Below are 15,311 nucleotides of genomic sequence, written 5' to 3' on the forward strand. Positions count from 1 at the left end.
CGCAGCCGGAAAAGATATCCCAAAAGCTTTGGGGATGAGAGTGCCACGGAATAATTGGAATGAACAGAATGCCTTGGGTCTAAAGGATCCAGAGCTCATTAAAATCACTTTCTAATTAATTTCCTAACAACCTCATGGACTCAGAAGCCCAGTTGACCACTTCCCTCCCCCTGCACTTAATGGATAGTGTTGATGACAATGAAATTGAGGCACAGAGAGAGGCAGTGACTTCATTAAAGTCAATCAGCATAGTTCAGGGTGGAGCCAGCTTTCTCATCCAGACCTCTGCTTTTCTCATTCGGTTTCTAAGGAGTTCAATTCTGCCAGGGCCTAGCTTTCCTTCCTGGTAGTAAAGTGGACACTTTGGGGAGAGTATTATCCTTTTAAACTGCTGGGAGACTGCAGCGAAGCCTAGTGGATAAAGCACAAGCCTGTGAGTTAAAAGGATCTGGGTTCTAATCCTAGCTCCACCACTTGTCTGCTGTGTTCTTGGGCAAGTCACTTAATTTTTCTCTGCCTCAGTTTCCTCATCTGTAAAACCAGGATGTGATTTTGAGCCCAATATGGTACATGGACTGTGTCCAACCTGATTAGCTTTTATCTACCCCAGTGCTTAGTACAGTGCCTGGCAAATAAGGACTTTACAAATATCATAAAAAAACTTTTTTAAAAATCCCTTACTGTATGGGGAAAAAAATGAATGTTCCTCCCCAAATGCCCAAATTTACTGCCAGGGAATAGTTCACTTGAGCACTGGTAGAATTGGGCTTTTGGATTCCCTCCCTATTCATGCACATTGGCTACCATTTCCTTCATAACTCCAGCTCCCCTTGGTATATAAACAAGGGAATGGAAGCAGAGAACAGGGAGTAAGTGATTTGTTCAAGCCCGCAGATCGACTCTCCGACTGAGTGCTCCGAAAAATTAACCACTCTCTCTTAAATGCTTGCAATTCCACGCAAGTTAAAAATGTCCGAGATCAACTCCTTCCTTTTTTCTCTTTCCAGTTTACGCTATCTCTTGCTTGAGGAGTTCTGCTCTGATAACCAAATTGTTATCCGAATGGGTGGTAAACATATGGAATTCATTGTCCTAGGAAGCTGCACAGGCTGAAAATATCAGCAGTTTCGAGAAGGGTTTGGAGGAATCCGTGGATGAGAGGAACATATTGTGTGGCTTAGTGGAAAGAGCACGGGTTGGGAGTCAGAGGACATGGGTTCTAATCCCTACTCTTTGTCTGTTGTGTTGCCTTGGGCAAGCCACTTAACTTCTTTGTACCCTAGTTACCTCATCTGTAAAATGGCGATTACGTGGGACAACCTGATTACCTTGTATCTACCCCAGGGCTTAGAATGGTGTTTGGCACAAGTAAGTGCTTAAAACATACCATAAACATTATTATTATTTCCCAAGGGACCAGTAGAGAAGCTAGAGAACATGACTGTAAGCAACAGGATTTAGGTGGCCCATCACAAGTTCCTCCAAATATTCTGTCAGTGCAGAATCTCAGGTGAGATAATTATTAAATTATTAATTGGAGCCAGTACTGGTTCTGCATTGTGTTCTCTTTGTTTGGATTGTTGAAGTCCTCCTTTCTCCAAGGCAATTTCCAGCCTGACCCTCTGTGTACCTCATATGATTAGAGCAGGTTTTTAGGGACAAGAGAGGTGGGCAGTCACCCAGGGTGGCCAATCTTATGAGGCCACTGGCCAGGAGGAGGAAAAAAAAGGGAAAGAAAATCAGCTGGTATAACTCCCAGACTCCCAGAAGTGGGAAGTCTTGGTTTAGGCCCAAGTTGGGGAGAGGGGCTACTACACTACTAACTCCTTGGACACCACCAGTGTAGTGAGTGACCCCTGACCAAACCCACAAGTGGGGCCCCAGGTGTCTGCCCTATATTGAATGCCAGCACTAGGGTGGTCGGTCATTCAGTTATATTGGGTAAACTGTTTTTTGGCTAATCTGTCCTCTGGTTCCAGCGGAACCACAGTGCTTCCATAATAATAATAATAATCATGATTATGGTATTTGTTAAGCACTTATTATGTGCCAGACACTGTACTAAGCGCTGGGGTGGTTACAAGCAAATGGGGTTGGAAACAGTTCCTGTCCCACGTGGGGCTCCCATTCTCAATCCCCATTTACAGACTGAGGCCCAGAGAGGTGAAATGACTTGACTAAGGTCACACAGCAGATAAGTGGTGGAGCTGGGATTAGAACCCATGACCTTCTGATTCCCAGGCTCATGCTCTATCCACCCAGAGATACCTGGAGATGACTGACCGGCTCCAGCCTTAAAAGGCAAACCCAACCACTTAATCTCTGGAAAGGGTAGGCAGGTTATCTCAGTTCTGCCAGTTGTCTGCAGTGTGACCTTGGGCAAGTCACTTCACTTCTCTGCTCTTCAGTTACTTCATCTATAAAGTGGGGATTAAGACTGGGAACCCCAGGGGGGACAGGGAGTGTGTCCAACCTGATTTGCTTGTATCACCCTAACACAGAGCCTGGTACATAGTAAGTCCTGAACAAATATCACAGTTATTATTATTATTATATTTATTAATTCCATCAAGCCACAGTGGGGCAGGAAGAACTGAAGGAAATTGGATGCATTGTCAGACAATGGAATACCATAGTGGTAGTGGGAAAGTTTTTAATCTAATGCCCACAATCTCCCGCTCAGGGGTGCACCTGGAGAGTTTCCAGGACTCTACCAGTCTTGATTATGGGAGGGAGAGTCAAGCAGAGGCATATCCACTCCGTTCTTAGTTTGGGCAGTGGCTAGCAATTGGAAGGCAATCTGCTACAAGTCAAAACTCCCCTGTTCTGGGCAGCAGCGGCATGGGAGGGAGTTGAGGGGGAGACAGCTGAGGGTGGAGACTCAAGTTGACTGCACGGAAGGAGGCAATGGTAAACCGCTTCTGGATTTTTACCCAAAAAACTCTTAGGATACACAACCAGAACGATTGCAGATGGAGGTGGGGTGCGCTGGGAAAGGTGTATCCACGGTGTCGCTATGGGTCGGAGACGACTCGACGGCATAAGACAAGACCATTCCCACAGGGGAGGGAGGGAGAAGAGACACGCTCAGATTCCAGGTGCTGAGAAAAAATGTCAGCAGATACTGGATTCAGCAAGTCTTTCAAACTCTCTAATGGTAACCCAAGAAAACACAGCAAAGGAATTCAACTTCCCCACCACTGTCCTGGGCAGAATATGCCCTCTTTGGGATGAGTGATGCCACTCGGCCTTTCCACCTGCTCTAAATTTCAGAGAACATTATTTGCTCCCTGGCCAGATGGCAGAGCAGAAAAACCTATCTTACCTTGGAATAAAAAAGTTCCCTATGAGTGAAGTTTCCTATCTGTTATTCAACTCTCCACTCCATTTTTTTCTTCCAGAAGGGAGGGGAAAAAAAAGAATATATTAGAAGTGAATCATAGCTAACCAAAACAGAATGTCTGAGTTGCAGGGAAGACAGGAAGCCCTGTTCCTCCTCCCCAATCCATTTAGGGTTCTGGGTTTGAACAGGCTTTAACCTCACATACTTCTCTGGGGGAAGACTGTTTTTTATCTCTGTCCTTTTGCAAAAAGCAAACAAACATCCCTTTCTCTCCTTTGATTCTAAAACCCATCAGAACCCTCAGCCCTGATAACAGGCAGCTAGGTCTAATTGGGCAATGTTATTCTCTGGCCCGCTCTGCAACCAGTAAGCAGTCAATAAATACCACTGATTGACTGATTGAGACATAGCATGACCTGGTAGTCAGAGGATGTGGGCTCTAATCCCAGCTCTGCCACGTCTGCTGTGTGACCCTGGGCAAGTCACTTCGCTTTTCTGTGCCTCAGTTCCTTCATCTGTAAAAAGGGGATTAAGACTGGGAGCCCCATGTGGTTCAGGAACTGTGTCCAGCCTGATTACCTTATATCTACCCCAGTGCTTAGTTCAACGCTTGGCACATAGTAAGCGCTTAACAAATGCCACAATTATTATTACTATCATCATTTGAGTCCCTGCATCTCGTGGCTAGTAGTAGGGAGTTAGTCGGGGAAGGGGGTGATACTCCTGGTTCTCAAAAAGGTCTTTTCTGAACCCCCTGGACCACACTGATGGGGTCACTGAGTCTCTTCAAAATCTTCTTATCCCCACCGGCTCTTTCCGAAGGAATCCCTCCACCCCCTGAAAGTCCATCAACCGAGAGCCTCACTCAATAGCTTGAACAGACCGAATGAGCTATCACTCCCTGGAGAAACACCCCCCTCCAGATCCAGGGCCCTTGAATAAGAGAAGTTGATGTTCCCTGCCCGAAGCATCCCAACCATAATTAGATTGGTCTACAACTGTTGGAAAGCATTCCTGCTACGCAAACCTCCACTTCAGTCAGCCCTTGCAGATGCAGAGGAGTGGCTATTGTTTCCCGCAGGTTAAGAGCCCTGCTGCCCTCCCTCCAAGGATGCCACAGCTTGTTTTCAGGCCATGCACTTACAGAGCTGGAACAGAGCTGGGAAAGCAAAGTAAACAACCTCCAATCACAGTGCCGAGTGAGAGGACAGAATGTGCCGCTTCTTCCCCTTCGACAGATCAATGCAGTTATTTTGGGGCACGTTTGTTGATCTGGACAACCGGGTTTGAGGCCATCTCTCTGGTTCAAACCGGAGGGCTCCTGGATGTCGACAATTTAGCTAAAGTCCACTACATTATAAATTACTTATTTATTCATATTAATGTCCGCCTCCCTCTCTATACTGCAAGCGCATTAGGAGCGGGGAACGTGTCTGCTAATTCTGTTGTATTGTACTCTCCCAGAGAGTATAGTGCTCTGCACATCGTAAGCACTAAATGTCTCTCTCTCCCTCTAGACCATAAGCTCGTTGCAGGCGGGGACTGTGTCTGTTGATTATTATATTGTACTCTTCCAAGGATCACGAGAAACTCTGGAGCGCATTAAGGAAAATGGGCATGCCGGATCATTTAATTGCTTTAATATGGAACCTGTATGACCAACGGGAGGCTACAATAGGAACAGAATATGGAGAAACAGATTGGTTTCCCATCATTAAGGGTATAAGACAAGGATGTATCTTATCACCTTATCTGTTCATCCTTTACACCCAATACCTAATGATAGAGGCTGAATCGGATGAAGACTAACAGGGAATAAAGATTGGAGAAAGAAATATAAGCAACCTTCGTTATGCTGATGATACAACCCTACTAGCAGAAAGTGAAGAAGATTTGAAGGCATTATTATAAAAAGTTAAGAAACAGAGCAAAAAGATGAGCCCACATTTGAATGTCAAAAAAACAAAGATTATGACAAGTGGAAGTTTTAACACATTTGTAGTGGACCGAGAGAAGATTAAAATAGTTGACAATTTTTCCCTCCTGGGATTGATAACCAATAATAAAGAAACTAGTAGCCAAGAAATACACCGAAGATTAATGCTAGGAAGACTTGCTATGAAGAGCCTGGAAAAAGTCATGAAATGTGCTGATGTAACAACTGCCACAAAAATACAAATTGTCAACTCTATGGTGTTTCCAGTGACAGTGTATGGATCTGAAAGCTGGACAGTGGAAAAAAAAGGTGTAGAAAGAACATCGATTCCTTTGAAATGTGGTGTTGGAGGCTTTTGCAAATACCATCGACTGCCCGAAGAGCAAATCGATTTTAGAGCAGATGGAACCAAGGTGGTCTTTGGAAGGTCGAATGTCTAAACTTAGATTAGAAAATTTTGAACACATAATCAGGAGGACTAATTCTCTGGAGAAGGCACTAATGCTAGGAAAAGTCCAGGGAAAACGTGGAAGAGGCAGACCAGCAGCTAGATGGATAGAGACCATAACAACGATAATGGAAGAACCATTAGTAAGGTTGCAGATTATGGCAGAGGACAGGACGTTCTGGAGAAAGCATATCCATGGAGTGGCTGTGAATCGGAAACGGCTCAGGGGCATTTAATTTAAAATAAAAAAAACTCTCCCTAGGACTTAGTACAGTGCTTTCCAGACAGTAAGTGCTCAATAAATACGAATGAATAATGAGTAAATACCATCGATTGATTACCCGCTGCTGCCTCATTAGCAGCAGCGATCGCCGTAGCACAGATTGGGTGTGGAGAGGGAGGGAAGGAATCCAGAGGAATCCAAAGGAATCCAAAACACCGGAAGAAAGTACCATAAAAGCAATGAATGCCACTCTTATCTTTCTTGTCTCCTTTAGCATGCGGGCTCCCTGAGGGCTCTGCCCATATTGCACTTAGCTCATTGACGCGGCGTCTTAAGTCGGAATTTTGCTGACCGAGATCTCGGATGGCTCCCCGTCTGAAGAGTGGGAACATTCAGCTCCACGGAATCCCAAGATGTCCCTCTTACCTCATGTCACTTGGTGTCTCTCAATCACGAGCCACCGGCCATCTGTTGGAGATTCTTATTTCCAGTTCCCTTTTCCCGAGAGTTCTCTATCCAAGCTTTCATTTTTATCCAGTTGTTGGCCCAAACACCGAACCATCAAATGCTGTAGGAGTAGAGAAAGGTGGGTTGAGATCTATCTGTCTACAAGTGGCTGATTCAGTCTTTGCCGTTCCCGCTGACAGCAGTATAAGGACTGGATGTCTCCAGTCAATTAAGGGTATCAACTGAGCACTCAATATGTGCCGAGCACTGTGCTAAGCATTTGGGAGAGTTTACGGTCTATATAGGGAGATGGATGTTAATAAAAAAGATAGCATGCAAACAACTGTCCAACTGTCTCCCATTACCTTGACTTGCTCCCTTTATTCAACTCCCCTCCCACTCCCGCAGCACTTACTTATCTGTAATTTCATTTTATTTATATTAGTGTCTGTCTCTTTGTGGGTAAGGAATGTATCTGTTATACTGTTCTATTGTACTCTCCCAAGAGCTCAGTACCGTGCTCTGCACCCAGTAAGGACTCAATAAGTACCGTCGACTGACTGACTAAGCAATCGCTGCTGTATTCTTGGTAGGGCCCGGCATGTAACTGGAGTTATTCGTACGGGTTGCACAACAGTTATTGCGGGTGACTTTCTTGGCTGTGCCATTTCCTGGAAGGAGGAAGGGGCAGACCCGTGGGAGAGGTAAAGGGGCTGTGCCCCCCACCGCCCCACCCCCATACAGCAGTGTGCAGCATACCCGGGTTTGGGGGATTCTTACTGCTTCCAGGATCATCCTGTTGTCCCCCAGGACCACCGTCCCCCCAAGCAAAAGCAAATGTCATCAAGAAAAAGCAGCAGTGACCCGAGACACCAACCAGGGGCCTTGGGAAGGCGGTGGGGTGCATGCAGACCTGAGGTGTCATGAAACCCTGGAGCGATGGAATTAAGAAATAAGAACATGGTATTAAAGTCCATGTCAGAAGGGCCTGGGTTCTAATCCCAGCTCTGCTACTTGTCTGCTGTGTGACCTCGGACAAGTCACTTCAACACTTCACTTCTCTGTGCCTCAGTTGCTTCATTTGCAAAATGGGGATTGACTGTGAACCCTACGTGGGACAGGGACTGTGTCCAATCAATTAGTTTATATCTACCCCAGCACTTAGTACAGTGTCTGGCACATAGTAAAGCACTTAAACACCACAATTATTATTATTATTATATTAGTAACTCCTGGCCCCCCTGTTTGATAGGTACAATCCTTGACATATTGATTGGTTATTGTGCTGATCAAGGTGCTAGAATGGAATCATCTCCTGGCCAATCAATCAGTAATATTTACTGAGCACTTACTTTGTGGCAAACACTGTACTAAGCGCTTGGGAAAGTGCAACATTCGCCACCCACAGGTACCTTACAGATTAGAGGGGGAAGACAGACAAAATAGATTATGGATATATACACAAGTATTCAAGGGCTGAGGGTGTGATTTATCAAAAATGCATTTTTCCTGTTAAAATGAAAGCATTCTTTTGGTTTTCCCCTCATTTTATCATAATGCAGGAACGACTTTATTGGTAGAAATGAGAGTTGGCTTGAAATGTGAATCAAGGTCAGGCATGAGAGTGGATGGTCAGAATGAGAAGCAGCATGACAAAAGGGAAAGAGCACAGGCCTGCAAGTTGGAAGAACTGCTTTCGAATCCTGACTACCAGTTGCTTGTCGCGTGACCTTGGACAAGTCACTGAACATCCCTGTGCTTCAGTTCTCCTGTTCTCATTCGAACTGTGAGATCCATGTGGAACGGGGACTATGTCCAAGCTAAATGACTCGTACCTACTTCGATGTTTGACACACAGTATCTGCATAACAGATATCATAAAAAAATGAAGAGCGGGACAAAATGGATTCCTTTAATTCATACTGATCAAGTGGGATGTTACAATTTGCAGCCATCTCCTTCGCAAACTGAATACTGACTCACGCTTCGGAGAAGGATGAATCAGAACCATCGGCTCCCCTCCGGATCAACCCCGGTCTGGTCTTCTGGAAGAGGACTCCTCAAGGGGTTTAAATGCAGCTCGGCTCATCGGCTATTAAAGAACTCAGAGGTGTTCAAGCGAGTGAGGGAGGAAACAGGAGGGAAGCCAAGTGCAATGTTATCATCCCAATATTGTATTTTGTCCTTTATGAACACTGACAAAGCTGTAGAGTTCCCCACGCTTCTTTTGTTTAGGAGGGGGAGGAGTGGGAGGGGAATGGAATCTAAATATTGCTCCCTCACTCTGCTCTGGAAAGGTCAGGGCTAAGTTTATAAGTCGTATCTAGTGACACGACATAATTTAGCATAATAGATCACAAGGCATGCGTGAAGCCCAAGCTGACACTCCCTAACGGTTTCTTCCTTGAGCTGATAGATGGGATAGGGGTAAAGTCTTTTAGGCTGCCTACAAGTCTTGAATTCGCTGTCAGTGTGCATATATGGCCCCTCTCAGGGTCGCACCTGGAGAGTCTCCAGTACTCTACGAGTCTCGACTGCAGGAGGGAGAGTCAAACAGAGGCTTATCCATTCCATTCCTAGCTTGGAAAGTGGCTAGCGAGTGGCAGGCCATCTGCTACAAGTCAAAACTCCCCTGCGCTGGGCAGCAGCAGCACGTGAGAGAGTCAAGGGCGAAGACTCAAGTTGACTGTACGGAAGGAGGCAATGATAAACCACTTCCATATTTTTTACCAAGAAAATTCTATGGATCCACTACCAAAAAGATTGCAGACGGAGACGGGCGTTCTGGGAAAAATGGGTCCAATGTGTCACTATGGGTCGGAGACGATTCAATGGCATGAAACAAGACATACATATATGCATTTAAAATAGAGTGGATTTTTTCCATTGTCATCCAACAAGGGAGCGAATATAAATGGTAAATAATATTTAACAGGTGAGGCGGCTTGAGCCCCAGTGGAGAGATGAGCCCCATTTGGTGGTGGCTAGAGTGAACCCTCATTTCAGAGGACCGTGCTGTGACCAGGGAGGAAGTCTGTGGAAGATGAGCTCTTCATTGGTGAGAGTCTAGAGCACTGCTTAGACTGTAAGCTCTTTGTGGGCAGAGAATGTATCTGTTTAGTTTTATTCTGTACTCTCCTAAATGCTTAGTATAATGTTGTTGTTGTTGTCTTATGCTGTAGAGTCATGTCCGACCCATAGTGAGGCCATGGATGCATCTCTCCCAGAAAGCCCCACTTCCATCTGCAATTGTCCTGGAAGCGGATCCATAGAGTTTTCTTGGTCAAAATACGGAAGTGCTTTACCATTGCTTTCGTGCGTGCAGTAAATGAGTCTCTGCCCTCGACTCTCTCCCGTGCCGCTGCTGCCCAGCACAGGGGAGTTTTGACCCGTAGCTGATGGCCTGCCACTTGCTAGCCACTGGCCACGCTAGGAATGGAATGGGTAGTCCTCTGGTTGACTCTCTCTCCTGTAGTCGAGACTGATAGAGGACTGGAAACTCTCCAGGTGCTACCCTGAGAGGGAAAGTAGTATAATAATATAATAATGATGGTATTTGTTAAGCGCTTACTATTTGCCAAGCACTGTTCTAAGCACTGGAGTAGATACAAGGTAATCAGGTTGTCCCACATGGGGCTCACAGTCTTAATCCCCATTTTATAGATGAGGTGACTGAGGCACAGAGAAGTTAAGTGGCTTACCCAAGGTCACACAACAGACAAGTTGTGGAGCCAGGATTCGAACACACATCCTCTGACTCCCACGCCTGTACTCTTTCCACTATGCCATGTTGCTTCTCTAATATATTGTTCTGTACACAGTAAGCACTCAATAAATATGATTGTATGAATAATCAAGAGTTAACTTCGCCTCTGACATTGGCAACAGGGCTACCTGATATATTCTTATCAAAAATCTTAAAATAAAGTTTTCCCATTATAACAAGGACTATTTATTTTCACATGTCACGACTGATTCAAGGGCGGGGCTTCTCCTCACCCCCACTTCACCTGATCCCACAAGTTTAGAATGAGCTATGCTTTTGCACACAAGCCGCAGCACTCGATATCAACCAATGACTGTTGGCGGAAAGCCTTTACTAAGCGCTAGATAAAAGTTGGTAGACACATTCCCTGCCCACAGTGAGCTCGCTGTGATCATCGACTTGATCTGAAGGCAGTCATAGGAGTTCCACCACTACATAGGCACTCCTGAGCTAAGAGTTTTCAATTTTGATCTAGGGTTCATGCTAGGGAGGAATTGACTTGGTAAGAGCGAAGTGGAAGGAGAGACCAAGTGGGGCCCCAGAAAATTCCTCTCCCATCTTCATGCCACCACAGGGCTCTACTTATTAATAATAATAATAATAATAATAGTGGTATTTGTTAAGCACTTACTGTGCGCCAGGCACTATACTATGCGCTGGGATGGATATAAGGAAATCGGGATGGACACAATTCCTGACCCACATCATTCGATCATATTTATTGAGCGCTTACCGGGTGCAGAGCCCTGCGCTAAGTGGTTGGGAAAGTACAATACAACAGTAAACAGACACATTCCCTGCCTCCAGTGAGCTCACAGTCTAGAGGGCGGTCAGGACCAAACCAAGGAGTAGAATCCAAGGCCAAACCAAGGGGCTGTGCTTTGTTTAGGTGCTTGGTTTCTGTGCGTCCAGAGTCAGGGTGGGTCCAGGCAATGGGCCGAGATCTTAAGTTCCGGACCTCCGGAATGCAAAACCATCCGCCGGACCCCCAGGGGGATAAACTTTAACCCAACTGACTCATCAGCGACCAAACTGAGATTGGTGAAACTCCAGCCAAGGGCCCTCTTTCCTCTTTCTGCTGGCCAACTATCGCTCACCTGTGCAGGAAAGTGAACAGAAAACAGAAAGTGCCATCCATTCTCTTCTGCAGGTTCCCTTGGAGCCGAGTGGAAAGAAGTCGGGGCTGGGGGACCTGTGTTCTAGTCCTGCTGTGTGATTTAGGGCAAGTTTCTTAACCTTTCTGGGTCTCAGTTTCCTCATCTGTAAAATGTGGCTAAAGATACCAGTTTTCCCTCAGACTGTGATCCCCAAGGGAGACTTGGACTGAATCCAATCTCATAGCCCTGTACCCAACCCAGTGCTTAGCTCGCGGTAAGCTCTGAGTACCGTAATTCAATTATTCCCAGGCCTGTCCCTCATTGCAGAGGGCAGCCCCTTCCTGATCAGCTTTTCCTCTTTCTGTCCCTTCAGGCAGAATTCTGACCCTGCACCTAGGCCACAGTCACGTGGATGTTGTCCCCGAAGCCGAGGGAACCCGTGTTTGGACAATGTATCAGGTTTCGTGGTCAGCCACCTTCCCCTCTGACCACGGATCTCTTCTCCAAACAGAACATTCAGTCACAGACAGTCGCTGGGAGCAACTCACAGAAATGTCCTTGTGCTCCTGACCTTGCTTCCCACACGCTGGGTGTGTTTTTCTTTCAATATCCTTGTCTCTTACCGGCATCTCCTTAAGTTCACAGAACCAGAGGTACGGAAATATGCAGATATCCATTTACACGCCTGGGAGAAGGGAGCTTTAACTTTTTTCTCCAACTTTTGTTGTGTGTGGCTTAAAAATCTTTATTGACTTTTCCGTTTATACAACTCTCTCCCCACTCCCTCACTCCCCACCCTTTGGGGCGGCTCAGCGAAGCGAGTCGTTCAATAAATCTCGAGTTAACGTGTGGCTATCAGTTTTCAGGATTCCACGGTGAGAGCGATGAGCTGTTTATCTATCATAAGCAATAGAGGTCACGCCTGATATATAGCATAATTAATTATAATTACAGTATTTGTTAAATGCTTACTATGTGTCAAGCACTGTTCTCAACACTGGGATAGACACAAATTAATCTGTCCCACATCATGCTCACAGATTAAGAAGTGGAGAGAATAGCTACTGAATCTCTATTTTATAGATAAGGAAACTGAGGCACAGAGAACTTAATTTGCCCAACATCACATAGGTAAATCACAGAGCCGGGATTACAGTCCATGTCCTCTCAGTTCCAAGACCAGGCTCTTCCCACTACACCACGCTGCTTCCCATGTCAGAAAAAACTTCCTTAATATTTATTAAGGGTTTGCTAAGCGCCTCACTTTGTGCTAAGCACCGGGGTGGATACAGAATACTGAGATCAGACACTGCCCCTGTCCCACATGGGGATCACAGTCTACAAGGCTGGGGAAGTAGGGATTTTATCCCCCACTTTACAGATGGGGAAACTGAGACATCATTGCCTAGTGGATAGAGTACAGGCTCGGGAGTCAAAAGTTAGCAGACTCCACCACGTGTCTATGTGACCTTGGGCATGTCACTTCACTTCTCTGTGCCTCAGTTACCTCATTTGTAAAACGGGGATTAAGATTGTGATCCCCATGTGGGGCAGGGACTGTATCCAACCTGATTTGCTCATATCCACCTCAGCACTTGGAACAGCATCTGGCACATCATGCGCACTTCACAAATATCACAGTCATTATCATTCTTGTTGCATAGCTTGCCCAACGTCTCCCAGCAGACTAGCGGTAAAGCCGAGACCAGAACCCATGTCTTCTGAATCTCAGTCCCCTATCCTTTCCACTAGGCAAGGCTTCCTCCCTAAAGTTCCATGAAAGAAATGGTGCATTGGTAAAACCAATCCGCATGTGTACATAGGGGCTTTAAGTCTGAGATGACTGCCAGAAGGTCACGGTGAAGGAGAAAGGCGGACAAAGAATGCAGATTATGAACACCAGTGAGGCTTTCAAAGTCATCAGTTAGTCTGCTTCACTTTCAGAAAGGTAAAATTAATTCTCAATTATCCATGAAAGGATTAACCATTTTAAGAGATTGTTTTAACCCAGGTAGATTAGGGCAGGCACCCCCAACTTCTAAAAGTGACCGGCTTTAGGCTCGGTTGGAACCAGCACGGCCTCTCCCTATGGACAGAAAGTTTTCGCCACCTCCTTCTAACTCCAGGGGCTCAGGTTTCTCCTGATGTCGCACCACTATTAAAGAGAATAATTGAATAATCCCCCAGGCCGTACATTCTTGGAGAGCAAGTCTCTCGTCTCCATTCTCCCTCTTTAATTCCCTCAGCACTGAGGGGAGCGCTCGGTACCGAGTCGGTATTTAATCAATACTGTTGTCGATGACGATGGTGAATTGACTGCTTGACTGTTGCTGGGCGTTCTAATGACGACAGAGAAGCCAGGAAGTGGCCGGAGCGAAGGGTGCATCTGATAAAAGGGAATAGCAGCTTTACTCTCTGAAATTTTGGGGAATCTTTGCAAGCGGTCACGTCACTTCTCTGTGCCTCAATTACCTCGTTCGTAAAACGGGGATGAAGACTGTGAGCCCTACGTGGGACATGAACGGTGTCCAACCCGACTATCTTGTATCTACCCCAGCGTTCAGTACGGTGCCTGAATCAAAGTAAGTGCTGAACAAATACCAGGAAAAAAAATAGAATAGGGATGTGTTGTGGTCATCCCATCCCTGTGCTCCTTTTCTCACATATCCTTACTTGACTCGCTGCAATCTGGTTTCTGTCCCCTTTGCTCTACTGAGATCACATTCTCCAATTTCACCAGTTACCTTAGCCTTGCCAAATCTAAGGAACCCTACTCCATCTTAATCCTTTCAGACTTCTTGGCTGCCTTTGATATTGTGGACCATTCCTTCCTCCTGGAAATGCTACCTAACCTTGATTCATAAGCTCGTTGTTGGCAGGGGCGGTGTCTGTTTATTGTTATATTGTAGTCTCCCAAGCGCTTAGTATAGTGCTTTGTACATAGTAAGCACTCATATACGATTGAATAAATGAATTTTGCCAGCAAATTGCTTGTCTTGTCTTCCTCTTTCCTAGCTTTCTGGTTTTTTCCCATTATGGTATTTGTTAAGCACTTACTATGTCCCAAGGACCGTACTAAGTGCTGGAGTAGATAGTAGATAATCAGGTTGGACACAGTCCATGTCCCATATGGACCTTACAGTCTCAATTCTCATTTTACAGATGAGGTTAACAGGCATAGAAAATGAAGTGCCTGGCCCAAAGTCACATAGCAGACAAGTGGCAGGGCAGAGATTAGAAACCAAGTCCTTCTGACTTCCAGGCCTGGGCTTTATCCACTAGTCCAAGCTGCTGCTTCCGACCAATCCTTCTCAGTGTCCTTCCCCTGTTCTACTAACTCTTAGTGTCCTTCAAGGCTCTGTTGCATGTTTTTTCTCCCTTTACCCTCACTCCCTCGGAGACTTCATCTACTCCCATGGCTTCGACTACCATCACTCGACATGGATGGTCCCCAAATCTACCTCATGGCCCCAGATCTCCTACCTCCTCTATAATCTCACATTTTTTCTTGTCTCCAGGACGCCTTCATTAGGCCATTTTGCCAGCACCTCGAGCTCAACATGTCATCTCCTCTCCCAAATCCTCTCCTCTGCTTCACTCTTCCTATCATAATCGACAATGCTCCCATAATCTCTGTTTCTGTATCCCACAATCTCGGCGTCAAATTTACGTAATAGCAAATAATTATGGCATTTGTTAAATCCTTACTATGTGTCAGACACTGTATTAAGCGCTGTAAATATCCAGAATTTGTTTTAAGGTCTGTCTCCCCCTCTAAAGTGTAAGCTCCAAATGCACAGGGTCATGTCTGCCAACTCTGTCATACTGTACTCTGCCAAGGGTTTAATAGAGTGCTCTACACAAATTAACCACTCAAATACCATTGATTGGTAATTGATCTTCTCTCTTCTCCTGCAGTCTTCTGGCTCACATACTCTTCTCCTCCCACATCAACCTGCTCACGGAGCCTTGGTCTCATCTCTCTCATTGCCATTCCCCTGCTTACACCCTTCTTCCTGCCTGCAATTCCCTCTGCCTTTAAAAATCTCCA

General features: G+C 45.7%; 1 long non-coding RNA gene and 1 other non-coding gene across 3 annotated transcripts in view; one reads left to right on the forward strand and one right to left on the reverse strand.

Annotated features, from left to right (window-relative positions):
- Positions 1 to 15,311, reverse strand: part of LOC103171049 — a 147,738-nt gene that overhangs the window by 114,127 nt on the left and 18,300 nt on the right. For both annotated transcript variants that reach the window (XR_486568.3, XR_005660294.1), the window contains exon 2: positions 6,377 to 6,518. This is a non-coding gene — a long non-coding RNA (uncharacterized LOC103171049). The remainder of the gene's footprint in view (positions 1 to 6,376; positions 6,519 to 15,311) is intronic.
- On the forward strand, positions 8,882 to 9,019 carry LOC114814053. Its single transcript, XR_003761795.1, has one exon. It is a non-coding gene; the product is annotated as a small nucleolar RNA SNORA7 (small nucleolar RNA).

The sequence above is a fragment of the Ornithorhynchus anatinus genome, chromosome 8 (assembly GCF_004115215.2).
Source record: "Ornithorhynchus anatinus isolate Pmale09 chromosome 8, mOrnAna1.pri.v4, whole genome shotgun sequence".
In the NCBI taxonomy this organism is placed as follows: Eukaryota; Metazoa; Chordata; class Mammalia; order Monotremata; family Ornithorhynchidae; genus Ornithorhynchus; species Ornithorhynchus anatinus.